The 26,930-nt window shown below is 45.9% G+C and overlaps 1 protein-coding gene across 2 annotated transcripts in view; it reads left to right on the top strand.

Annotated features, from left to right (window-relative positions):
- Window positions 1-10,040: 10,040 nt before the first annotated feature.
- Window positions 10,041-26,930, top strand: part of bcar3 (BCAR3 adaptor protein, NSP family member) — a 266,163-nt gene continuing 249,273 nt past the window's right edge. For both annotated transcript variants that reach the window (XM_070886616.1, XM_070886614.1), the window contains exon 1: window positions 10,041-10,274. The gene's annotated coding sequence lies outside the window, so the exon portion shown is untranslated. The remainder of the gene's footprint in view (window positions 10,275-26,930) is intronic.

The raw sequence follows: 26,930 nt of genomic DNA, 5'->3' as shown, positions 1-26,930 counted from the left end.
AATCACAGGAAACACGGGTTTGCTCGGTCTCGCAGCAACTGCTGGGAAGCTGCCTTATGTCGGTCATTGATTACATTCGAAGGCAGTAGCAGCCAGAGAGATGTCACCCTGTTTTTCTTGGCAGTTTTCTCCTCGAAGCAGTAAGATGTTTCTGTGTTGCTCCCGCGACCCTTGCTGATAGCTTTAATACATCAAAGTCAGACAGCAGAAACAAATTGTCATTCAGTTCCATTGTTTTGTCACTTAAAAAAAAATTCATTGTTGTACATCACTCGGCCTGTTGCAATGAAAATTCCCATCACATATTCACAAAATACGAATTAACAATAAATTGCTCATTGTTGATTATTTTACTTTCCATTTATAATCCATTCTGAACCTCATTTTGCTGCAATGCACTTGTTCGATGGTCCGTGCTGAGTTGAACTGATGCCAGCTGGAGCTGCCGAGTTGGGAGCTGCTGTTGGTCTCGGCTACCTGGTCTAAGGACGGTGGTGGAGGGGGAAGCAGGGGGGTGGGGGGGGGGGGTAAATCAGCTGGGGTTCCTGTCTCAGATCACCGTGCAGTGCCAGATCACCTGTTGGAAAGTGTGCAGGTGTGCACATGATGTGTGACAGAGTATGACTGGGCTCTGATGGGTTCCATTCTCCCTCTCTCACCCACACTGAAATACATTGTCCAGTGTTTTGGATGAGACAATAACAACAACAACTTGTATTTATATAGCGCCTTTAATGTAGTGAAACGTCCCAAGGCGCTTCACGGGAGTATTATGAGATAAAAAATTTGACACCGAGCCGCACAAGGAGAAATTAGGGCAGGTGACCAAAAGCTTGGTCAAAGAGGTAAGTTTTAAGGAATGTCTTGAAGGAGGAAAGAGAGGTAGAGAGACGGAGAGGTTTAGGCAGGGAGTTCAAGAGCTTGGGGCCTGGGCAACAGAAGGCACGGCCACCAATTGTTGAGCAATTTCGAATCAGGGGTGCTCAAGAGGGCAGAATTAGAGGGGCACAGACATCTCTGGGGGTTGTGGGGCTGAAAGAGATTACAGAGATAGGGAGGGGTGAGGCCATGGAGGGACTTGAAAACAAGAATGAGAACTTTGAAATCGAGGCTTAAATGGGAGCCAATGTAGGTCAGCGAGCACAGGGGTGATGGGTGAGCGGGGGACTTGTTGCAAGTTACATCACCTCTAGATAACATAGGGTCGAATGTGGGAGGCCAGCCAGGAGTGCGTTGGAGCAGTCAGGTCTAGATGTAACAAAGGCATGGATGAGGGCTTCAGCAGCGGATGAACTGAGACAAGGCAGAGATGGGTAATGTTCGGAGGTGGAAATAGGCAGTCTTACTTACACTATGGATATGTGGTCGAAAGCTCATTTCAATAAACCCTCTCAGTTGTCTTCCCTTTCAGGTGGGAATAAAAGATCCTATGGCAATATTTCAAAGACGAGCAGGAGTTTCCCCCAGTGTTCTGGCCGATATTTATCCCTCAACCAACATCAATAAAAAACTTACAGTTTATTTGGTCATTATCACACTGATGTTTGTGGGAGCTGGCTATGCACAAATTGGCTGCCACTTTTCCTATACTTCAAAAAGTACTTAATCGGCTGTAAAGCACTTTGGGAGGTCCTGAGGTCGTGAAAGGTGCTATATAAATGCAAATCTTTTTTTACATTGAAGATCAGCCACAAGTCCAAGGCACTGGAGCACTGCTGCTGTCAATGGATCTGTACCCCAGCAGGACTCAGTGGCCACAGCAGAGCAGGGGATGAGGGACACAACATCACAGAGAAATTGCACTCACCAAAATACGCAGCGCGCCAACATATTTTTTAAAAACAGAACCTAGAATTTAAATATTTATTTAGCATTCTGCCCAATAAAAGAACTCCACCTAATGTGTGGCCGCTGTAATAATATGAAGTGTACAATTATCACAGGTCACCCTGCAAAAGCAGGATAGCTGAAAACAGTGCCAGAAAAACAGCAGGGGTCCGAGCGGCTGGTTGGATGGATGGAGTCAGAATATGAACAGGATACAAAACAAGCAGAAAAAAATATACAGTTTGTCATTGCAGGAGCTGTTTGGAAAGTGCACTGCTGTCACACAATACGGTCAACTGATTCCAAAGCAGTGTTCCCATCCCCCCCAGGCGGAATACACATCCTCCCGAACGGCCGAATCTATCCACTTGAAGTGATTAAAGCCACTAAAGTGCAAGTTGGAACCAGGTGGCAGTCATTTATAGTCAAGTTACTTCATACTAGAGCAGAATTTTAACTTCCAGTAACTATTTTTTTCCCACTCCTGTGAAGCGCCTTAGGACATTTTACTACGTTAAAGGTGCTATACGAATGCAAGTTGTAGTATTCTTTTATGCTTTGCATGCTAGAAATTGTTATGCAACTTGCATGATTGAGATAATTAATATACTGTCACTAAAATCAGCGGATTGAAACATGACAAATGTTCTTGTTTTTTTTCGTTGAAACCCTAACATCTATTCCCATGCATGACCTGGCTCTGGGATTTTCCTTCTCACTGAGGAAGGTTTGGGGGTGATGAGCACAACTGTGAAAGTAGGTCAGAAACGTAAATCTCTATTGATACGGCAGCCTTAACCAGACAGAAACAGGAGCGGACTTGTTCAGGCCAGGCTCTAGAGGATCTTAAATTCTGTCAGAACTGAAATGAGATACATTGTGCGATTGTAAACAGCGTAGGCCATGTGTGCTCTGATTTGACAATTTATTTGTAGCTATGGGGTCTAAATCTATGACACTGAGGTCAGTGAGGACAGCAGTAAAAAACAGAGGAAGGCTTGGGAAATCCCCAATTTTCATAAGTCTTTCCCCCCGGCCCGCCATTCCCACATACGCGCACACATACAATACGTAGAGCAACTGGTACACACACACACAAACATTGCATCATCAACACAGGACACTTAGAAAAGAAAGAACCTGCATTTATTTAGCGCCTTTCACAACCTCAGGACATCCTTAAGCGTTTTACAGCCAACAAAGTATTTTTGAACTCTAGTCACTTTAGTAATCTAGGAAATGCAGCAACCAATTTGTGCACAGCAAGGTCCCACAAACAGCAATGAGATAATGATATAGCATTACATAGAATATACAGCACAGAAACAGGCCATTCAGCTCCTCCCCTTCCATCTACCTCATCTCAGCCTTTCAGCATTTCTTTCTATTCCCTTTTCTCTCATAATGACCAGATAATTTATTTTAATGAGCTTGGTTGAGGGTAAAGTATTGGTCACAACATCTGGATGAATTTGCATGCTCTTCTTTGAGCATTCTTTGTACCATGGGATCTTTTACATCTGCCTGAGAGGCCAGAGTGGCCCTCGGTTTAACGTCTCATCCGAAAAACAGCACCTCCAACAGTGCAGCACTCCCTCAGCAATGCACTGAAGTGTCAGTCTGGATTATGTGCTCAAGTACTTGAACCCCATCTTCTGACTCAGAGGTAAGTGTGGTACCAACTGAACCAAGGCTGGCACAGAAACACACATATTGTACATACAGAGTGTAAGCATTTGCATTCACATGGATACAACTAGAAACACACTGCATATATTGCAGATAGAGGGTTATGTCTCTGTGAAGTGCCTTGGGTCCTTTTGTAACTTAAAGACGCTACATAGATGCAAGTTGTTGAGGGGTATACTTTTATGTTCAGTCCTCTTGCTCAGGGCGCAGTCTGCCAGGAGTATATATCAGGAACTCAGGCTTTTGTGTCCTCCAAAACTCAGCTCCAGGAGCACTGATGATGGAAATCTACCCTAAAATGTATACTTTCACCTTCCTCAAGCTTTCTCCTGGGTTTCAGCATCCAGAATACCTTATGGGATGTTGAGAGAAGATCCCATGTAGCTTTCCCCCCTCGCCCCAATTACCGCTCCGTTTCTTCCCTCCACTCCTGATGCCACTGATTCCCGCAGGGCTGTAGGTCTGCAGGCTCTGGCCATCTTCAGCAATCGGCCGTTGTTCACTGGTGAGCCTTAACCAAGTGTCAGCAGGTGTGTTTACAAGTGTGAAAGGTTTGGATACATTGGATCCAAATAAGTTTTCTGCTGAATTTAAACTCAAGAGTCATATTTGCAAGAAAGAAAGAACTTGGATTTTTGTAGCATTTTTCACAACCTCACTATGTCCCAAAGCTCCTTACACTTCAAAAGTACTTAATTGGCTGTAGTCACTGTTGCAATGTTGGGAAATGCAGCAGCCATTTTGCACGCAGCCAGATCTCACAAGCAGCAGATAATCTGTTTTAGTTATATTGATTGCGAGATAAATATTGGCCCGGATGCTGGAAGAAATCCCCTGCATTTCTTCAAATAGCACTGTGGGATCTTTTACGTCCACCTGAGAGAGCAGACAAAGACGGCACTTCCGACAGTGCAGAACTCCCTCAACACTATACTGAAGTGTCAGCCTAGATGATGTGCTCAAGCATCTGGAAAGGGGCCTGAACCCACAACCTTCTGAATCAGAGGCAGAGAATGCTACCATTAGGCCATGGCTGATATTTTAATTACAAATTAAGGAGAACAAAAGAAAATAGAAAATGCTAGAGGAACTTTTTTTATTTTAGTAAATATATGGAACTCCTTAGTGCAGGGAAAATTAAGAGGAGATTTGATAGAGTTGTTTAAAATCATGAACAATTTTGATAGAGTAAATAAGGAGATACTGTTTCCAGTGGCAGTAGGGGTGGTAACCAGAGGACACAGATTTAAGGTGATTGGCAAAAGAGGCGACATGAGGAAACAATTTTTTACCCACCGAGTTATTGTGATTTGGAATGCCCTGCCTGAAAGGGTGTTGGAAACAGATTCAATAGTAACTTTCAACATGGAATTGGATAAATACTTTAAAGGAAAAAACATAAGGGGTTACGGGCAAAGAGCAGGGGAGTGAAACTAATTGGATAGCTCTGCCAAAGAGCCGGCAACTTCTGTGCTATATCATAATATGAACAGATTACCAGCACGATTGATGGAATGAGAAAACTTAAAGTTGCAAGAAGGAACTAAACGGGTTTTGTCAACAAATGGGATCAGTGTTATTAGAAATGCACCAACAATAACAACTACTTTTATTTATATAGTGCCTTTAACGTAGCAAAACGTTCCAAGGCACTTCACAATAGTGATATAAGACAAAACAGATAAATTTAACACCAAGCCACAGAAGAAGAAAGTACAGCAAATGACCAAAAGCTTGGTTAAAGAGCTGGTTTTAAGGAAATTGCATGCTCTATTAAAAGCCCTTTCCTGGCTGTCCCCCCAGACCTTTGCGTAGGAGCACGTGTAGCGGCTCTAGCAGCGTGCTCAATTTGGGAAGAAAGTTACCAAAATAGTTCAGGAGCCCCAGGAACGAACGCAGCTCCGTCGTGTTATGGGGTCTGGGTGCTCTCTGGATCGCTTCCGTCTTGGATGCAGTAGGGCTGATCCCGTCTGCTGCTACCCTCATCCCCAGGAATTCTACCTCTGGAGCTAGGAAGACGCATTTCGCCTTTTTCAGTCGCAGACCTACCCGGTCCAGTCTGCGTAGCACCTCCTCCAGGTTGTGGAAGTGTTCTTCAGTATCGTAACCCGTAATGAGGATGTCATCCTGAAGAACCACCGTCCCTGGAATCGACTTGAGGAGGCTTTCCATATTTCGCTGGAAGATCGCGGCGGCCGAGCGAATCCCGAACGGACATCTGTTGTACTCAAACAACCCCTTGTGTGTCGTGATGGTGGTCAGCTTCTTCGACTCACTCACCAGCTCCTGGGTCATGTAAGCTGAGGTCAGATCCAATTTTGAAAAAAGTTTGCCACCGGATAGTGTCGCAAAGAGGTCCTCCGCTCTCGGTAGCGGGTACTGGTCTTGGAGTGACACCCGATTGATGGTGGCCTTGTAATCGCCACATATCCTGACCGACCCATCCGCCTTGAGCACCGGCACAATCGGGCTCGCCCAGTCACTGAATTCGACTGGCGAGATGATGCCTTCCCTCAACAGGCGGTCCAATTCGCCTTCTATCTTTTCCCGCATCATGTACGGCACCGCTCTGGCCTTGTGGTGTACTGGTCTGGCGTCCGGGTTTATGTGAATCACTACCTTGGCCCCCATGAAAGTGCCAATGCCGGGTTGAAATAATTAGTCAAATTTGTCCAGGACCTGTGAGCATGATACTCGCTTCACAGAGGAAATTGCATTGACATCGCCCCATTTCCAGTTCATGACAGCAAGCCAACTCCTCCCCAGTAGTGCGGGACCGTCCCCTGGGACAATCCAGAGTGGCAACCTGTTCTCCGAATCTTTGTGGGTCACGACTACCATGGCGCTGCCTAGCACCGGAATGATCTGCTTTGTGTAAGTCCATAGCTGTGCGTCAATCGGCGATAATTTTGGCCTCCTGGCCTTGGATGCCCACAACTTTTCGAACTGTTTGATACCCATCAGGGACTGGCTGGCACCCGTGTCTAACTCCATTGATACTGGGATGCCATTGAGGAGCACTTTCATCATTATCGGTGGCGTCCTGGTGCATGAACTGTATACGTGCTCCACATGAACTCGCTGAACTTCAGCTTCCAGCGATTTCCCCCAGTGTCCATTTCTGCAATTTCTGCAGGTATTTTGCTCATCTCTGCAAACTCCGGCTGAATGTATGCCTCCACGCCTCCAGCATGAGTTGCGGTTTGAAACAAAAGGTCCCTTGCCAGTCGATCGTCCCTGACTGCCCCTGTTATTGTTCTTGAGTGCACCATTAACAGGTGTTGATGGCCCCATTACTGGCCGCATTGTCCCTTGCAATGGCGTGAATCGCTGTTCAGCTTGCCATTGTCTCTGTCGAACTCCCCCTCTGGGTTCGACTACATGTTGGGGCATGCCTGACTGCCCTTGTCTGCCTGGAGAACTGTGTGCTGCTTTAACAATGTTGAATCTCTGTCCCAACCATTCCTTAACACAGTACCTCTCGTCTGTTCTGCTAGTGGCCATGCTCGCGTGGTTTAAATCCCATCCTCGTCGCCATTGATATGACCTTACTACACAGTATAAATGCACACGAGGCCCATGCTTGAGAGAAGGTCAATCTGTGACCTGTCCTTTATTCCTTAGCACTCAAGTGATGAAGGTGGGTGGAGCTTCCCCTTTTATACCTGAAGGTCCAGGTTAGGAGTGTCTCCCACCTAGTGGTCATTGTTCTCACGGTGTACAACTTAGGTCAGTTTATACATGGGTTACAATGCTGGTTGAATACATGACACCATTGAACACAGCCGTGATGCTCTCCACAATCAAAGTTTGCTGCTGCTCACGGTCTAGGCTTGGAAGTAAAGAATAACTTCTTGATCGAGGTATCATTTGCTGTTTCTAGCCGTAGATACTACTCCAACATGAACCAATGCTTCAGGAGAGGCAGGGAGAATATTGCAAGAAAAAAAAATACTCGACTGTATTGGTGGTGTAGCCGGGAGTGGGGGAGGGTAGACTGGTATTGGTGGTGTAGCCGGGAGTGGGGGAGGGTAAACTGGTATTGGTGGTGTAGCCGGGAGTGGGGGAGGGTAGACTGGTATTGAGGGAGGAGCCTGGAGTGGGGGAGGGTAGACTGGTATTGAGGGAGGAGCCTGGAGTGGGGGAGGGTAGACTGGTAGTGATGGTGTAGCCGGGAGTGGGGGAGGGTAGACTGGTATTGGTGGTGTAGCCGGGAGTGGCGGAGGGTAGACTGGTAGTGATGGTGTAGCCGGGAGTGGGGGAGGGTAGACTGGTAGTGATGGTGTAGCCGGGAGTGGGTGAGGGTAAACTGGTATTGAGGGAGGAGCCTGGAGAGGGGGGGGTTGACTTCCGGTCCGGCAATGACGCGATTTAAAAATTCTCATTCATGTTTACAAATTTCTCCATGGCATCACCCCTCCCTATCTCGGTAACCTCCTCCGGCACCCTCAATCTTCCAAGATCTCTGTGCTTCTCCAATCCTGGCCTCTTGCGCTTGCCCAATTTTAATCACATCTCCATTGGCGCTGTGTCTTCAGCTGCCTCGGCGCTAAGCTCACAATTCCCTCCCTAAACCTCTCCGTTTCTCCAACTCTCTGTTCCTTTAAGATGCTCCTGAAACCCTATCTCTTGTCACCTGTCTTAATATCTCCTTATGTGCCTTGCAATGTTCCTTCTAACCTTAGGGAGAACATTGGTGGCTTGATCATCATCATAGGCAGTCCCTCTCGGGCGACTGTACAGTCCAATATGGGAATTACAGTCTCTGTCGCAGATGGGACAGACAGTGGTTAAAGGAAAGGGTGGGTGGGGAGTCTGGTTTGCCGCATACTCCTTCCACTGCATGCGCTTGTTTTCTGCATGCTCTCGGTGACGAGACTCGAGGTGCTCAGCGCCCTCCCGGATGCTCTTCCTCCACTTAGGGCAGTCTTTGGCCAGGGACTCCCAGGTGTCAGTGGAGATGTTGCACTTTATCAAGGAGGTTTTGAGGGTGTCCTTGAAATGTTTCCTCTGCCCACCTGGGGCTCACTTGCCGTATAGGAGCTCCGAGTAGAGTGCTTGCTTTAAGAGCCGTGTGTCAGTCATGCAAACAATGTGGCTCGCCAATGGAGCTGGTCGAGTGTGGTCAGTGCTTCGATGCTGGGGATGTTTGCCTGATTGAGGACTCTAACATTGGTGCGTCTGTCCTCCCAGGGGATTTGCAGGAGCTTGCGGAGACATCGTTGGTGATATTTCTCCAGCGATTTGAGTTGTCTACTATACATGGTCCATGTCTCTGAGCCATACAGGAGGGTGGGTATCACTACAGCCCTGTAGACCATAAGCTTGGTGCCAGATTTGAGGGCCTGATCTTCAAACACTCTCTTCCTCAGGCGACCGAAGGCTGCACTGGCGCACTGGAGGCAGTGTTGGACCTCGTCGTCGATATCTGCCCTCGCTGATAGTAGGCTCCCAAGGTATGGAAAGTGGTCCATGTTGTCCAAGGCCATGCTGTGGATTTTAATAACCGGGGGGGGGGGGGGGCAGTGCTGTGTGGCGGGGTCAAGTTGGTGGAGGATGTTTAGTGTAAGGCCCATGCTTTCATACGCCTCGGTGAAGGTGTTGACGACGGTTTGGAGTTTACCCTCTGAGTGTGCAGGCGCAAGCGTCGTCCGCATACTGTAGTTCGACGACAGAGCTTGGGACGGTCTTGGATCTAGGCTGGAGGCGACAAAGGAGCTAACAAACCGCAAGCGCAGGGCATTTCTGAACTTAAAGCAACAGCCCAACTTGGGAGCAGCAAAGCAGCTCTACAGATGGCTGAAGACCGAGGTCCAACAAAAAACCCACGATCAAAATAGATGGTGGGTGGAGAAAGCACAGGGGATTCAACAGCTGGCCGACAGCCATGACGTGCAAGGATTCTTCACCGCAGTTAAGTCCACCTACGGCCCAAGCACCCAAGGCCCCAGCCCCACTGTTTGATAACGCTCCTGTGACGTGCCTCGGGACGGTTTTACTACATTAAAGGTGCTTTATAAGTGCAAGTTTTTGTTGTGGGCAGACTGATATTGAGGGAGGAGCCTGGAGTGGATGTAGGCAGCCTGATATTGAGGGAGGAGGCTTGAGTTGAAGGGAGAATGCTATTGAGGGGGAGATAGTTGCATATTTCTGGAGCAACCTGGAATGAGTGGCGTGTTAATATTGCTGGCGGAGCTGCAGATTGGATGGCCTCGGGTGCTGTTTACAATTCATAACTCATTCTTTGCTGACTGCTGCGTTCCTTCCAGCTGCATGACCATTTTTTTTCTCTCTGTTAGTAGGAAAGGAATGCAAAGTGCTATGGAGCAACTTGCAACATTCCTCTGAAAAGCATTGCCGGAGCTTTTGATAAAATCACCCGAGTTGGTGGAATGATTGGGAGTAACCTGCTGCTGGCAGGATGTTGCTGTGATTGGTAACACGGCAGCTCCGAGGTGTGTCTGCTGAGGCACAGGGAGGGGGCTGAGGGTTTCAGCGTGTGTCATTTCACTCAATAATGTGAGACTGCAGCTACTGTCAACTCTCAGTGTGTTCAGTTCATGACTGAAGGAGATCTGTGTCTGTAAAGCTGCTGCTTTATCTAAAAAAAAAGTGATACCTGCAACGGTACAGCTGCTTATTGTTATCCGGTGAGCCTGCAGGAATGACAAAGGTTACTGCATGGTTTGCGAGACTCTTCTTGAATTGTGGCGGAAAGACCATTTAACAGCTGTTTGAGAGCAGGTGCTGCTGCGAAGGTAGTGTTGTAAACTTCATTTCTCTTTTTATAGTGTAACGAGTTCAAAGTGAAAACCATTTCACAAAATTGCTGACTTTTTTTAAACAGGCACTGTTAGAGTTAGCGGATGATGGTCAGACTGCTGGCTTTGCTTAGTTTAATTGGTGCCCGGGGGGGGGGCAATAATAGTTTTTTCAGGGTGTATAATTTGACTCAATATAGCTTCTATCAGTTCCCAGTGTGTTCAGGCCATGACTGAAGGAGGTATGTGTCTGTATTTTAGATATTGATATGGAGGCAGGTTGGAATATTTAAAGGCAGCTACTCTGACGGCTCAGCCAGGTTATCCAGTCCAGGTGCCAAGTCGCAAGTCCCAGGAGCGCTCCCGGATCTGTGCCGCGTCAGCTCATCGCAGCTGTGGGGGGGAGGTGGGGTGCAGTCGAGGGCTCTACTATTTCACCCTGCACCTCTGGGATTTGGGAAGGTCCAGAGTTCCCGGTCCTGCTAGAAATCGAGGAAGACTTGAGTTCCCAGGTGACTGAACAGTCCAATATGGGAATTACAGTCTCTGTCACAGGTGGGACAGAGAGTGGTTGAAGGAAAGGGTGGGTGGGACTGGTTTGCCGCATATTCCTTCCGCTGCCTGCGCTTGTTTTCTGAATGCTCTCGGCGACGAGACTCGAGGTGCTCAGCGCCCTCCCGGATGCTCTTCCTCCACTTAGGGCAGTCTTTGGCCAGGGACTCCCAGGTGTCGGTGGGGATGTTGCACTTTATCAAGGAGACTTTGAGGGTGTCCTTGAAATGTTTCCTCTGCCCACTTGGGGCTCGCTTGCGGTGTAGGAGTTCCGAGTAGGGCGCTTGCTTTGGGAGTCTTGTATCGGGCATGCGGACGATGTGGCCCGCCCAACGGAGCTGGTCGAGTGTGGTCAGTGCTTCGATGCTGGGGATGTTGGCCTATCGAGAACACTGACGTTGGTGTGGTCATCGAGGGAACAAAGAAGTGAAAGAACGTGCATTTGTATAGAGCCTTCACATCCTCAGAGTGTCCCAAAGCGCTTCACAGCCAATGAATTTCGCATTGTGTAGTCACTGTTGTTATGTCATCAAACATGTCAACCAATTTGCACACAGGAGGATCCCACAAACAGCAATGAAATAAATGACCAGTCAATCTGTTTTGGTGCTGTTGGTTGAGGGATAGACGTTAAACAGGACTCCCCTGCTCTTCTTTGAATAGGGCTATAGGATCTTGTACACCCACCCGAACAGGCAGACAGGGCCTCAGCTTAATGTCTCATCTGAACGACGGCACTTCTGACAGTGCAACACTCCCTCAACAGGATTGAGCTGAGCAGTGGTGACCCCACGTAAGAACATAAGAATTAGGATCAGGAGTAGGCCATACAGCCCTTCGAGCCTGCTTCACCGTTTAATAAGATCGTGACTGATCTTTGACCTCAATCCACCTTCCCGCCCCCAGCTGAAGGTCCTGCGGACACTCACTGCCAAGGGTAACATGTGAAAAATGGCCAGTTGGGAGCGGTACCAGAGGGCAGACGGTACTGATCGGTCCTTTTAGGAGAGAAGGAAAGGGTCAGAAAACTGGTAAGGGGTTTAAGTTAAACTTTCACTGCCGGGCAGAAAACTGGCAGTCGTGGATCGGCCAACAATGGACTTCACTGGAAAATGGGGTGAAAAAGAAGTGTGTCTGATCTGTTCCTGCCAGCTTTATGTCCTGTAGTGAAAGTGAAAGTCGACCTTAAAGAAAATAGGGCAATATTTTAAAAACTGCCGCTGAAGAAGAGTGTGAGTAATTTCCTAATCATTTGCCAAAACCTTCATAAACATGCGGCAAATTAAAATTGGAATCAGAACTACGGCACATTTGACCAGTGTAAGAAAATATTCGGTGAATACTGAAGAAGATAGGAACAGTCCCATTGTATTCGGACTCACTGATAAGGCAGGCAGTCTTTAACTCCTGTTCCTGAGGAAAGATAAAAGGTTAGTTCTTTCTCTCCTCCACATGCACGGTATATCATTCCCTGAAAATGCAGACCATCTGCTTTGCTTTACAGTGGAATGTGCCCCTTAAAGCTGTAAGCACAGGTTCAGGTAGAAATAGAAAGTAGAGGGCGGGGTGGTGGTGGTGGGGAGGGAGGGGGTGCGGCTGGTGGGTGCTGGGAGCCTCTCCGCTTGAAACAGAACAGAGGGGTCTCATCCGTATGCTGCGATTCTGTAAACAGAGGATTGGATCAGAAATAGTTGTTCTACTGATATTAATTTTATTCAAGGTTCTAGGAGGCCAGAGTCTGTGAGCCAGCTTCCTGAATTTACACTACTTAATCATTTTACAACACAGAAGGAGACCAAGTGGCCCATCGTGCCTGTGCCGGCTCTTTGAAAGAGCTATCCAGTTAGTCCCACTCCATTTCCCCATAGCCCTGTAAATTTTTCCCTTTCAAGTATATATCCACATTTTTTTAGTTACCGTTTGTAATGTCTGTAAGCTTGTAATGTTTGTAGCTTCACACTGTGGATGTGGACGTATTGTGTACTGCAAGTGCAGGGTTAATAATAAACAGAACCGGCAGATTTCCGGAGACTTCTGAGAGAGCTGCCTGCCATGTTAGGAAGTTTTGTGTGCTGTGCTCTGTGAATATATCACATTTGGCGATGGAAGATGGTATTTTTCGGATGATTTAAAGCTTAATTTTTGTTGGTGAAGAATTTAGCCAGCCGACAGAGAGATTTTGGAAGTTTCTGTCTTTGGAAAAAAGCTACAAAATCCGAGGTAAAACACAGCACATGGTGTGAACAGCTAGAGATTAAAATGGCAGGTGTATTGGGATATTTGGGTGAATATATACACGACCGGGAACTTTTTAAAGCGTATGTAGATCGGCTAGAAATGTATTTCACTGCAAATAACATAATCGAAGTTCCAGACAATGCAGTCCAGAACTGGGCTGTGTTGGAACATAAGAAAGCGATCTTCTTATCGGAGGCAGGTCCGGCATTATATGACACTCTTGTAAATCTGCTTGTGCCTGACGAGCCAAAGGACACAATGCTTAAAGAGATTTTAACAAAGCTGGAGCAGCACTATAACCCTAAACCGTTAGAAATTGCTGAAAGCTATCGTTACGGGATTTGGAATCAAAAGGCTGATGAAAGTATCAGTGATTACATCGTAGCATTAAAAAATCTATCGATGCATTGTAATTTTGGAAACTTTCAAAACCGAGCATTTCCAGCAATCACAGTTTTTTTTTGTTAATAAAGTAAATGAGTTGACAGCACAAATCATTACAAATGGGTATGATTTGGTGGCCATTACAGAAACATGGTTGCAGGGTGGCCAAGACTGTGAATTAAACATACAGGGGTATCTGACGATTCGGAAAGATCGACAAGAAGAGAAAGGAGGTGGGGTAGCTCTGTTAATAAAGGATGATATCAGGGCAGTTGTGAGAGACGATATTGGCTCTAATGAACAAAATGTTGAATCTTTGTGGATGGAGATTAGAGATAGTAAGGGGAAAAAGTCACTGGTGGGTGTAGTTTATAGGCCCCCAAATAATAACTTCATGGTGGGGAGGGCAATAATCAAGGGAATAATGGAGGCATGTGAAAAAGGAACGGCAGTAATCATGGGGGATTTTAACCTACATATCGATTGGTCAAATCAAATCGCACGGGGTAGCCTGGAGGAGGAATTCATAGAATGCATACGGGATTGTTTCTTAGAACAGTATGTTACAGAACCTACAAGGGAGCAAGCTATCTTAGATCTGGTCCTGTGTAATGAGACAGGAAAAATAAACGATCTCCTAGTAAAAGATCCTCTCGGAATGAGTGATCACAGTATGGTTGAATTTGTAATACAGATTGAGGGTGAGGAAGTTGTGTCAGAAACGAGCGCACTATGCTTAACCAAAGGGGACTACAGTGGGATGAGGACAGAGTTGGCTAAAGTAGACTGGAATAACAGACTAAACAGTGGCACAATTGAGGAACAGTGGAGGACTTTTAAGGAGATCTTTCATAGTGCGCAACAAAAATATATTCCAGTGAAAAAGAAGGGTGGATAACCAAGGAAATAAAGGAGAGTATCAAATCAAAGACCAATGCGTATAAGGTGGCCAAGGTTAGTGGGAAACTAGAAGATTGGGAAAATTTTAAACAACAGCAAAGAATGACTAAAAAAGCAATAAAGAAAGGAGAGATAGATTACGAAGGTAAACTTGCGCAAAACATAAAAACAGATAGTAAAAGCTTTTACAGATATATAAAACGGAAAAGAGTGACTAAAGTAAATGTTGGTCCCTTAGAAGATGAGAAGGGGGATTTAATAATGGGAAATGTGGAAATGGCTGAGACTTTAATGAATTATTTTGCTTCGGTCTTCACAGTGGAAGACACAAAAACCATGCCAAAAATTGCTGGTCACACGAATGTGGGAAGGGAGGACCTTGAAACAATCACTATCACTAGCGGGGTAGTGCTGGATAGGCTAATGGGACTCAAGGTAGACAAGTCCCCTGGTCCTGATGAAATGCATCCCAGGATATTAAAAGAGATGGCGGAAGTTATAGCAGATGTACTCGTTATAATCTACAAAAATTCTCTGGACTCTGGGGAGGTACCAGCGGATTGGAAAGCAGCTAATGTAACGCCTCTGTTTAAAAAAGGGAGCAGACAAAAGGCAGGTAACTATAGGCCGGTTAGTTTAACATCTGTAGTGGGGAAAATGCTTGAAGCTATCATTAAGGAAGAAATAGCGGGACATCTAGATAGGAATAGCGCAATCAAGCAGACGCAGCATGGATTCATGAAGGGGAAATCATGTTTAATTAATTTACTGGAATTCTTTGAGGATATAACGAGCATGGTGGATAGAGGTGTACCGATGGATGTGGTGTATTTAGATTTCCAAAAGGCATTCGATAAGGTGCCACACAAAAGGTTACTGCAGAAGATAGAGGTACGCGGAGTCAGAGGAAATGTATTAGCATGGATAGAGAATTGGCTGGCAAACAGAAAGCAGAGAGTCAGGATAAATGGGTCCTTTTCGGGTTGGAAATTGGTGGTTAGTGGTGTGCCACAGGGATCGGTGCTGGGACCACAACTGTTTACAATATACATCGATGACCTGGAAGAGGGAACAGAGTGTAGTGTAACAAAATTTGCAGATGACACAAAGATTAGTGGGAAAGCGGGTTGTGTAGAGGACACAGAGAGACTGCAAAGAGATTTGGATAAGTTAAGCGAATGGGCTAAGGTTTGGCAGATGGAATACAATGTCGGAAAGTGTGAGGTCATCCACCTTGGGGGGGGAAAAAAAACAGTAAAAGGGAATATTATTTGAATGGGGAGAAATTACAACATGCTGAGGTGCAGAGGGACCTGGGGGTCCTTATGCATGAATCCCAAAAAGTTAGTTTGCAGGTGCAGCAGGTAATCAGGAAGGCGAATGGAATGTTGGCCTTCATTGCGAGAGGGATGGAGTACAAAAGCAGGGAGGTCCTGCTGCAACTGTACAGGGTATTGGTGAGGCCGCACCTGAAGTACTGCGTGCAGTTTTGGTCACCTTACTAAGGAAGGATATACTGGCTTTGGAGGGGGTACAGAGACGATTCACTAGGCTAATTCCGGAGATGAGGAGGTTACCTTATGATGATAGATTGAGTAGACTGGGTCTTTACTCGTTGGAGTTCAGAAGGATGAGGGGTGATCTTATAGAAACATTTAAAATAATGAAAGGGATAGATAAGATAGAGGCAGAGAGGTTGTTTCCACTGGTCGGGGAGACTAGAACTAGGGGGCACAGCCTCAAAATACGGGGGAGCCAATTTAAAACCCAGTTGAAAAGGAATTTCTTCTCCCAGAGGGTTGTGAATCTGTGGAATTCTCTGCCCAAGGAAGCAGTTGAGGCTAGCTCATTGAATGTATTCAAGTCACAGATAGATAGATTTTTAACCAATAAGGGAATTAAGGGTTATGGGGAGCGGGCGGGTAAGTGGCGCTGAGTCCACGGCCAGATCAGCCATGATCTTATTGAATGGCGGAGCAGGCTCGAGGAGCTAGATGGTCTACTCCTGTTCCTAATTCTTATGTTTCTTATGTTTCTTATGTTATGGGATCGTTTTGTTCGTGGGTTGAAAAATGATGCGATCAGAAGGAAGTTATTGATGATGGATGACTTGACTTTTGAGCTTGCTTGTCAGACAGCGAGGTCAATGGGCATGGCCGAACAATAGTCCCGAGAATTAAATAATAATTATGGTCGTCAGTCAACCGAGGTAAATCACCTGCAGATTTAAGGTAAAAGACGGACATGGCCGAAAGTCTCAGAAACTGGAAATTCTACCAGAGCGTCAAAGTCGTGTATAGGTGCCTGGGACAACACATTGCTCAGAGTTGTCCATACGTGAAGGCAGAGTGTTTCTTCTGCAGGAAGACTGGGCATCTTGCGAAGGCATGCCGACTGAAGGGTAAACCAGTTTTTAAAGCTATGAGTCCAGCGTTCAAAGCTATGAGTAGAAATCCTAAGAGACTACATAGCATGGAAGAACAACAACAGGATGAGGAGATGTTAGAGTTACACATCATCAGGAGCACGAGGTTAATGGACAGCGATTCGGAAAGCCTCAAAATCCACATAGATATTGCTGGATTCAAGATACCAATGGAAATTGACACGGTGCATCCGTGAGTGTAGTACTGGAGTCACTGTACCGTGACAAATTGCGTGATTTTCAACTGGAGAAATCCAAGATAGAGCTGCGAGGCTACCCGGGAGAGAAAATTCCTGTGGTAGGTCGTATCACCGTACCAGTGAAATATAAAGATCAATTGCAGAACTTGCCTCTAATAGTAGTGAAAGGAGACAAGTCTGCCTTACTAGGAAGAAATTGGTTGAGCTCACTGAAGCTGGATTGGAGTAAGATTTTCTGTGTGGAAGCAAGATTTTCATCAATGGATGAGGTTATCAAGAAATATCCGAAGGTGTTCTGCGAAATGGGCAGTCCGATCCAAGGCTTCAAGGCGAGTGTCAGGGTACAGAAGGACGCTAGATCAGTTTACTACAAGCCACGTTCCGTACCATATGCACTCGAGGAGAAAGTTGAGCAAGAACTCAAAAGACTAGAGACTGCCAACATTATTTGTAAGATAGATCGATGTAATTGGGCTACATCCATTGTTGTTGTACCTAAGTCCGATAGTAAGGTAAGATTGTGTGGTGATTATAAAGTAACCGTAAATCAGGTTCTAGAGGGTAATGTCCCCAATACATTGCCGAATATAGAAGATTTGTTCACAACACTGACAGGTGGTCAGATCTTCTCAAAACTGGATCTTACGAATGCCTACTTACAGCTTGAACTAGATGAGGAGTTCAAGTCATGTTTGACTATAAATGCTCATCTCGATATATATCAATTTAATAGGTTACCATTTGGAGTGTCTTCCGCCTCTGCTATATTCCAAGGGGTGATGAACCAGATTTTGCAAGGTATTGAAGGGGTAGTATGTTATTTGGATGACATACTAATTTCAGCACCAAATAGGCAAATTCATAATAACATATTGAATGAAGTCCTCAAACGGCTAGAGAAGCACAGAGTATGAGTGTCTGCTCGTAAGTCTGAATTATTTAAAAACTCAGTAGAGTACTTAGGGTACAGTAGACAAAGATGGTTTACATCCAACCATGGAAAAATTGGATGCAATTAGAAATGCACTCACTCCCAGGAATGTCACTGAACTTAGTTCATTCTTGGGTCTTTTGAACTATTATGGGAAGTTCCTACCAAATTTGGCTACAGTATTACATCCACTGAATGAACTTTTGAAAAAACAGGTCCATTGGAAGTGGTCAAAAGAATGCGATACAGCATTCAAGGAGTGTAAAAGCAAATTGGTAGAGAGCATCATGTTAGTTCACTATGACATATCTAAGGAGATTAAGCTAGCATGTGATGCCTCTCCGTATGGAGTTGGGACAGTAATCTCTCATGTATTAAGTAGTGGGGAGGAGAGACCAATTGCTTTTGCTTCACGCACTCTCAGTGCCAGTGAGAGTAATTATGCGCAAATTGAAAGGGAAGCTTTGGCATTAATTTTTGGGGTCGAAAAGTTTCACAAATACTTGTATGGTCATAAGTTTACCATCGTTACCGACCATAAGCCCCTAACAACAATCCTCCATTCAAAGTCCCCAGTTCCAACATTAGCTGCAGCCCGAATGCAGAGATGGGCTTTGATTTTGTCAGCATATACATATGATATTGAATACAGACAAACAGCTGATCACAGTAATGCTGATGCAATGTCTAGATTGCCTTCCCCATCACAGGGTACACCCGATAGGGAAAAAGTGTTTTATTTTTCATACATTGATGAACTGCCAGTCACAGCTGAAGAGATTGGTAGAGCAACCAAATGTGACCCAGTGATGTCAAAGGTGTATGAATATATTGCAAATGGATGGCCAAACCAGGTAACAGACAAAGATACACATCCATTCTTCATTCGTAGGAATGAATTATCAGTCGATAAAGATTGTATCATGTGGGGTGCAAGAGTGGTTATACCAAATAAATTCAGTTCCAAATTATTAGGAGACCTCCATGACCAGCACCTGGGAATGTGCTTGACCAAGAGTTTTGCACGCAGTTATTTATGGTGGCCAGGTCTTGATAAAGATATAGAGTACATCGTGAGTCAGTGTACGACATGTCAATCGGTAAGCAAGAAAACACCACCAGTACCATTACAGCCATGGAAATGGCCTCCCAGGGTGTGGCAAAGATTACATATTGATTTTGCTGAGTTAGAAGGACAACAATTGTTCATTGTGATTGATAGCCATTCGAAGTGGGTTGAAGTGTTTCCAATGTGGAAAATAACAACAAGTAAAACATTGGACATTTTGCGAAAATGATTTTCTGCATTTGGCCTCCTGAAGAAATTGTTTTGGATAATGGACCACAATTTCGTTCAGAAGAATTTGCACAATTCACGAGCAAAAATAGAGTGAAACATACCAAGGTTCCACCATACCATCCTGCTTCGAATGTGCAGCAGAGCGCACTGTACAAATTGTAAAACATGCCCTCATAAAACAAATGTTAGATCCAAATCCAAGGAAACAACAGTTGTCATTGGATCACAAATTGGCTAATTTTTTGATTACATATCGAAATACTCCTCATACAACTACTGGTAGAACAGTTGTTGTTTCTCAAACGACAGCCACGAACCGGGTTCTCGTTGTTAAAGCCAAGTTTGGCACAGTCCGTAGAAGAGACACAATTAAGACAGAAAGAGAATGATGATAAAGATAGAGTAAAAGAGAGAAGTGTGAAATTAAACCAGAAGGTGAGAGTGAAAAACCATCACCATAAATGGTTAAAGTGGTTACCAGGAAGAGTGGTGAAGATATGTGGTCCTCACACATATTTGGTAAAGATGTTTGATAATGGACAGGTTAGGTTTGTTCATATTGATCATATTTTACCTTCAGACATGGAAGGAGTTGAAGGTGGGAATGATTCAATTATTTCTGACTCATCAGATAGTTTTGATACACCAGTAGCAAATCCTAAATCCAATGTACTGGAAACAAATCCAGGAGAGAATCAGAATGAAAGTCTGAGTCCGAATCAGGAAAACAAAGAGCCTGAAGTTAGAGTGCGTTCAAATGAAAATCAAGGAAATTCCATGTAGGAAAACGTTCCTCAGGATGAGCCTCGAATGAGTTTAGATTCGACACCATGTTTGGAAGGTTCTGTTCGAGAGCAAAGGTATCCTCTTCAAAACAGAAAACAAGTGGTAAAGTTAAATTTGTAAATATGGAAAAAAAAGTTTATATCCTGTGTTATGTATAAACATGAAAGTTATGTATGATGTTTGTTATAATAACTTCTTCATTAAGGAGGGAGAAGTGTAATGTCTGTAAGCTTGTAATGTTTGTAGCGCCACACTGTGGATGTGGACGTATTGTGTACTGCAAGTGCAGGGTTAATAATAAACAGAACCGGCAGATTTCCGGAAACTTCCGAGAGAGCTGCCTGCCATGTTAGGAAGCTGTGTGTGCTGTGCTCTGTGAATATATCACACCATTGAATCTGTTTCTACCAAGCTTTCAGGCAGTGCATTCAGAACTAGTTTTCTTATCCCAGCACTAGAATTGTAGACCCAAACAAAACTGGGCCTCTGATTTCGCCATCAGGATGAAAGTTGGATTTAGTTTTGTAAACTTAGGCTGCGAGCTCAAGCAATCAGGTCTCCCAAATCCAATCTAAAACAACACTGGTATGAAAGTGGTTGCATACACACTTTTAAATCTTTCTGTTCCCTTATCAGAACTAACCCCATACTTTTGGCAAATGGCCTCATCTCATTGAGAAGTCATTATTTTATATGAAATGAGCCATACACAGTAAATGTAGAAATGTATCAAATTTGTCACGAGATGTCTTGGAACATCAAATAATTTGCCTTAACCTATGGTATCAGCCTTGGCTCAGTTAGTAGCCCTCTCCTCTATAAGTCAGGAGGTTGTGGATTCATAGTCCCACTCCAGAGACTTAGTGCACATAATGGCACATCAGTGTGTCACTGATGAAGTGCTGCATTGTCGGCTGGCGTCGTCTTTCAATGAGATGTTAAACCGCGGCCCTATCTGCCCCCTCAGGTGGACATAAAAGATCCCATGGCACTATTCAGAAGAAGATCAGAGGAGTTCTCCCCAGTGTTCAGGCCAACAGACATCCATCAACCAACATCACTAAAACATCTGATCATTTATCTCACTGTTTATCTGTAGGACCTTGCTGTACGCAAATTGGCTGCCGCATTTCCTACGTTACTAAAGTAACAACACTTTAAAAAGTACTTCATTGGCTGTAAAGTGCTTTGGGACATCCTGAGGTTGTGAACTTGCACCAAGTCCCGTTCACCCATCACCCTTGTGCCCTGTTCAGTTAACCAACGCCTCGATTTCAAAATTCTTATCCTTGTTTTCAAATCCCTCCGTATCTTTGTAATCTCCTCCTGCCCCACAACCCCTGAGATATCTGCGCTCCTCTAATTCTACCCTCTAGAGCATCCTCGATTATAATCGCGCAACCATTGGTGGCTATGCCTTCTATTGCTTAGGCCCTAAGATCTGGACCACCCCGCATAAATCTCTCCGCCTCTCTACCTCTTTCCTCCTTTAAGACGTTCCTTAAAACCGACTTCATTGATCAAGCTTTTGGTCATCTGCCCTAATTTCTCCTTCTGTGGCTCGGTGTCAATTTTTTTTGTATTATGATACTCCTGTGAAGCGCCTTGGACGCTTTACTATGTTAAAGGTGCAATATAAATACAAGTTGTTGTTGTGAAAGATGCTATATAAAACAAATTAGAATTCCTCATCGGCGCCAAGCCCCGAAACTTCCCTCGGGAGCCGGCGCCTCACAACTTGAGCCTCCTCCAGGAAATCATCTCGGTATCTTCTGCGCAGAGGGGATTCCTGTACAGGCTGCTCTTGCACACTCTCCACCTTGTTACCTCGTCTGCCATCCGGACACGCCATGGCGCACCATCTTTCCATCCGGAGGAGGTGGGGGTCCCCAATGGAGTGCTCTCCACATGGGAGTCCTCCTTTTATTTATTGGGGTCTTGGCCTGGAGGGTGTTGCATGGAGCAATCCTGTGCAATAAGTTTTTAAGTTGGTTCACGGGCTCCCAGGTCGCCTGTAATTTCTGCGGTCTAGAGGAGTCCGTGCTCCAGGGTGTGGAAGGTTGCAGCCCCTCTTTCATTATTTGAAGGGCTGCTCCTCAAATTCTGGTTGCACTTCAGTCCCACACTCCTGATCTTTGGGCACCCTGTGCGGAGGGGAGCAGGCAGGTCGGAAGGCCTCCTCATAGAACTGCTCCTGGGCATGGCCAAGGAGGCCATCAACCGATCCAGGCAGCGGGCGGTCGAGGGGGACGTTCAGCCCGACTGCCTCTCTTCTGCAGTTACATCCGAGCCAGAGTGTCCCGGGAGATGGAGCACGTGGTGTCCACCGGTACGCTCGCGGCCTTCCGCGAGAGGTGGACACCGGAGGGACTGGAGTGCATCGTCACCCCCGGCAACCAAATTTTAATTTGAACTACGTAATGTCTAAAATTTAATTTGTTAATTGTGTCGGTTTTAGTGCCTCCCCCCCCCCCCCTCTAATGAGGGGGCACTTGATTTACTTGATTTACAGGTGCAACTTAAAATAATTGTAGAGCTGTATTTAGAAAAAAAATTATAAAGCAAATTTTTTCTAACTTAATCATGTGGTAGGCTCCCTAATGGCTGAATGAGGAACATGTGCTGTCTAGTCTTCCACCCGAAGGTGTATTTAGGGCCACAACTGCTGCTCGGCTGAACCCATGGATGGAACTTCAGTGCCACTCAGTGTGGTGCTTTTACCCACTGAACCATCAGAGAGGTGCCAGTGCCATTCTTCCGCTCGGACTGTACCTTAGCTTCGAGAATAACAATCGCACACACACACAAAATTCAACCTTAATTATAGTATCTCATAAATATATTAATATAATAAATAACATCAATTATCAGTCTCCGAACACCCCTTGTCTCAATCAGATTAGGGGTAGGGTGGCACAGTGATTATGTTCCTGGACTAGTAATCCAGACGCTTGGATTAATGATCCAGAGACCTGAGTTTAAATCATAGGTCATCAAAATGTCATGAACATAATCAAAAGGACTAATGGAATGCTGGTCTTTATTTCGAGAGTACTAGAATACAAGGGGGTAGAAGTTATGCTGCAGCTATACAAAGCCCTGGTTAGACCACACCTGGGCACCACACTGTAGGAAGGATATATTGGCCTTGGAGGGAATGCAGCCTAAGTTTATCAGAATGATATCCAGACATCAAGGGTTAAGTTACGAGGAGAGATTACATAAATTAGGGTTGTATTCGCTGGAATTTAGAAGGTTAAAGGGTGATTTGATCGAAGTTTTCAAGAAATTAAGGGGAACAGATAGGGTAGATAGAGAGAAACTATTTCCGTTGGTTGGGCTTTCTAGAACTAGGGGGCATAGTCTATGTTATGTATTTAACCCCTTGTAACCTTGTAACCTGCATCACACCTGTCCACCAGAGGGCCTACCTGTTGGAGTCCCAAGGGATCCCAGCATCCCTTGGGAGTACAGTATATAAGCAGGTCACCCACGAGGTACCTGCACTCTGGAACTACAATAAAGGAGCTAAGGTCACACTTGCTCATTTCACACAGTACTCGGTCTGACCATTTATTATGAGTATAACAGTCTAAAACTTAGAGACAGTCCTTTCAGGAGTGAAATTAGGAAACACTTCTACACACAAAGGATGGTAGAAGTTTGGATCTCTCTTCCACAAATGACAATTGATGCTAGATCAATTGCTAATTTTAAATCGGAGATTGATTGCTTGCTGTTAACCAAAGATATTAAGAGATATGGGCCAAAGGTAGGTGTATGGAGTTAGGTTGCAGATCAGTCATGATCTCATTGAATAGCAGAGGTTTGAGGGGTTGAATGGCCTACTCCTGTTCCTATGTTCCAAAACCCACCATGGCAGCTGGGGAATTTAAATTCAATTAACTAAATCTGGAACAGAAAGCTTGAGGTTGTTGTAAATTATTGTAAACAAGAGATTGTTGTAAAAATCCATTCTTACCTGGTCTGGCCTATATGTGACTCCAGACCCACAGTAATGTGGTTGACTTTTATCTGCCCTGTGCCACTCAGTTGTATTCAAGAAGGTGGCTCGCCATCAACTTCCCGAGGGCAATTAGGGATGGGAAATAAATGCTGGCCTTGCCAGTGATGCCCACATCCTGTGAATGAACTTTAAAAAGTCTCCAAGACTCTTCCTCCTTTAATTCATTCACAGGTCATGGTGAGCTGGTACATTTGGCACAATGGCAATGCTGTCAGTGGCAGCACGTGCACACATTCCCGGAACTTTGGGGGAAAATCAGTCACCACATATCCCAGAGAGAGAGCAGGAAATTTAAATCCTCTGATAACATATGCATTTGCACAGACTACAGTTCCAGTCTCCTCAGAGCTACTGCTCTTCAAAGGGCTTGTACTGGGCCTTGGATTGAGGCTGTGGGTCTCGGGCTGAGTCCGGAGCCAAGGCTAAGGGTGGGGGTGGGGGGGGGAAGTTGTGTGTAATGGTAGGTTTGGGGGCTGAAGGCAGTGCTGGAAATGCAGTCGAGGGCAGGCGTATCTTGCTGGGGGTGTAGAAATGCCCCACCTTCAGCTAACTATGAGGAGCTGCAATGACATAGATTAGAGTGACTTGTCCTGTGCTCGTTCTTCATTCCTCCCTCTGGTGAATGGTTGCTCTGGGCATTGGAACCTCACTGCTTTCCTGCAACTCTGTAAGCTGAAAGGTCGAACTCCAAACCATCGTCAACACCTTCACCGAAGCATAAGAGAGCATGGGCCTTACACTAAGCATCCGTAAGACAAAGGTCCTCTATCAACCTGCCCCCACCACACAGCACTGCCCCCCGCCCCCCCCGATTATCAAAATCCACAATGAGGTCTTGGACAACGTGGACCATTTTCCATACCTCGGAAGACTACTGTCAACAAGGGCAGACGTCGATGACGAAGTCCAACACCGCCTTCAGTGTGCCAGTGCAGCCTTTGGTCGCCTAAGGAAGAGACCTCAAACCCGGCACCAAGCTCATGGTCGAGAGAGCAGTAGTGATACCCGCCCTCCTATATGCTTCAGAGACATGGACTATGTACAGCAGGCACTTCAAAGCACTGGAGAAGTACCACCAGCGCTGCCTCCGCAAGATCCTGCAAATCCTACAGGATAGGCGCACCAACGTCAGTGTTCTCGCTCAGGCCAACATCCCCAGCATCGAAGCATTGACCATGCTCGATCAGCTCCGATGGACGGGCCACATTGTCCGCATGTCCGATACTGGACTCCCCAAACAAGCGCTCTTCTCGGAGCTCCGACATGGCAAACGAGAGGAAACGCTTCAAGGACACCCTCAAGGCCTCCTTGATAAAGTGCAACATCCCCACCGACCACTTGGGAATCCCTGGCCCAAGACTGCTCAAAGTGGAGGAGAAGCATCCGGGAGGGCGCTGAACACTTTGAGTCTCTTCGCCGGGAGAGAGCGGAGGCCAAACGCAAACAGCAGAAGGAGCACCCCACCCACCTGTCCCTTCAACCACCATTTGCCCCACCTGTGACCGAGACTATAGGTCCTGCATTGGACTCTTCAGTCACTTGGGAACTCATTTTTAGTGTGGAAGCAAGTCATCCTTGGCTCCAAGGGATTGCCTCAGAAGAAGGATAAGCTGAAAGAAAAAAAACCAAAGGTGAATTTTGCTGTGATTGGTTTTAAGGCATCAGCTGCAACTATTTTGGTAGTACCTAAATCAAGGGCTCCCTGATTAAATGGGGCACTAAAACCGACAAAAGAAATCAATTAAACTTTTGAGGTTAATGGATCAAATTAAAATTTGGTTGCCGGGGGTGATGATGCACTCCAGTCCCTCCGGCGCCCACCTCTCGCGGAAGGCTGCGAGCGTACCGGTGGACACCGTGTGCTCCATCTCCAGGGACACCCTGGCTCGGATGTAACCGCAGAAGAGAGGCGGGCAGTCGGGCTGAACGATCGCCCGCTGCCTGGACCAGTTGATGACCACTTTGGCCATGCCCAGGAGCAGTCCTATGAGGAGGCCTTCCGACCAGGCATCAGCTGCAGCTCTTGCTCTCCTCCTTTCTCTCCAAGCAGCTCTGTAGTTGTGAAAACAGCTTCTCTTCCTCCTCTCCCGGATACTCACTGTCTCTGTGGTTGCAGGCATGCAGACAGTTCCAGCACCACCTCCCACCAGGCTCACAGCTCTCAAGTGGCTAAGCCACTCCCACAACATCTCTACAACTATTTTAGCTGAAACAATAATCAAGTGCCCCCTGATTAAAGGAGGGAGGAGGGCACTAAAACCAACAAACTTAAACAAATTAAACTTTAGACATTAGTGGATCAAATTAAAATTTGGTTGCCAGGGTTGATGATGCACTCCAGTCCCTCTGGTTCCCTGATTAAAGGGGGGGCACTGAAACCGACAAAATAAACCAATTAAACTTTTGAGGTTAATGGATCAAATTAAAATTTGGTTGCCGGGGGTGATGATGCCCTCCAGTCCCTCCGGCGCCCACCTCTCGCGGAAGGCTGCGAGCGTACTTTTGGACACCGCGTGCTCCATCTCCAGGGATACCCTGGCTTGGATGTAACCGCAGAAGAGAGGCAGGTAGTCGGGCTGAACGACCCCCTCGACTGCCCGCTTCCTGGACCGGTTGATGGCCCCCTTGGCCATGCCCTGGAGCAGTCCTACGGGGAGGCCTTCCGACCAGGCATCAGCTGCAGTGCTGGCTGGGCCTTTCCCACCTGAATCTAATTTGCAAATAATTCCACTTCCTGGAGCAGGTGGGCTGCAGATGGCACATTTATATTCCAGTGGGCTGTTGGCGGAGCGGTGCTCTCACATCTTTCAGCAATTTTCTTTGAAAGGATTTAGAAAAGGAGTGAGTTTTAATTATTTTTAAAGCAACATATTCTCGCAAGCTTAAAAAATGTCACCTAGATGACAGGTG

The sequence above is a fragment of the Pristiophorus japonicus genome, chromosome 8 (assembly GCF_044704955.1).
Source record: "Pristiophorus japonicus isolate sPriJap1 chromosome 8, sPriJap1.hap1, whole genome shotgun sequence".
NCBI classification, from domain to species: domain Eukaryota; kingdom Metazoa; phylum Chordata; class Chondrichthyes; family Pristiophoridae; genus Pristiophorus; species Pristiophorus japonicus.
Note: the sequence above shows the minus strand (reverse complement) of the source record. Positions and strands in the feature narration are given on the sequence as shown.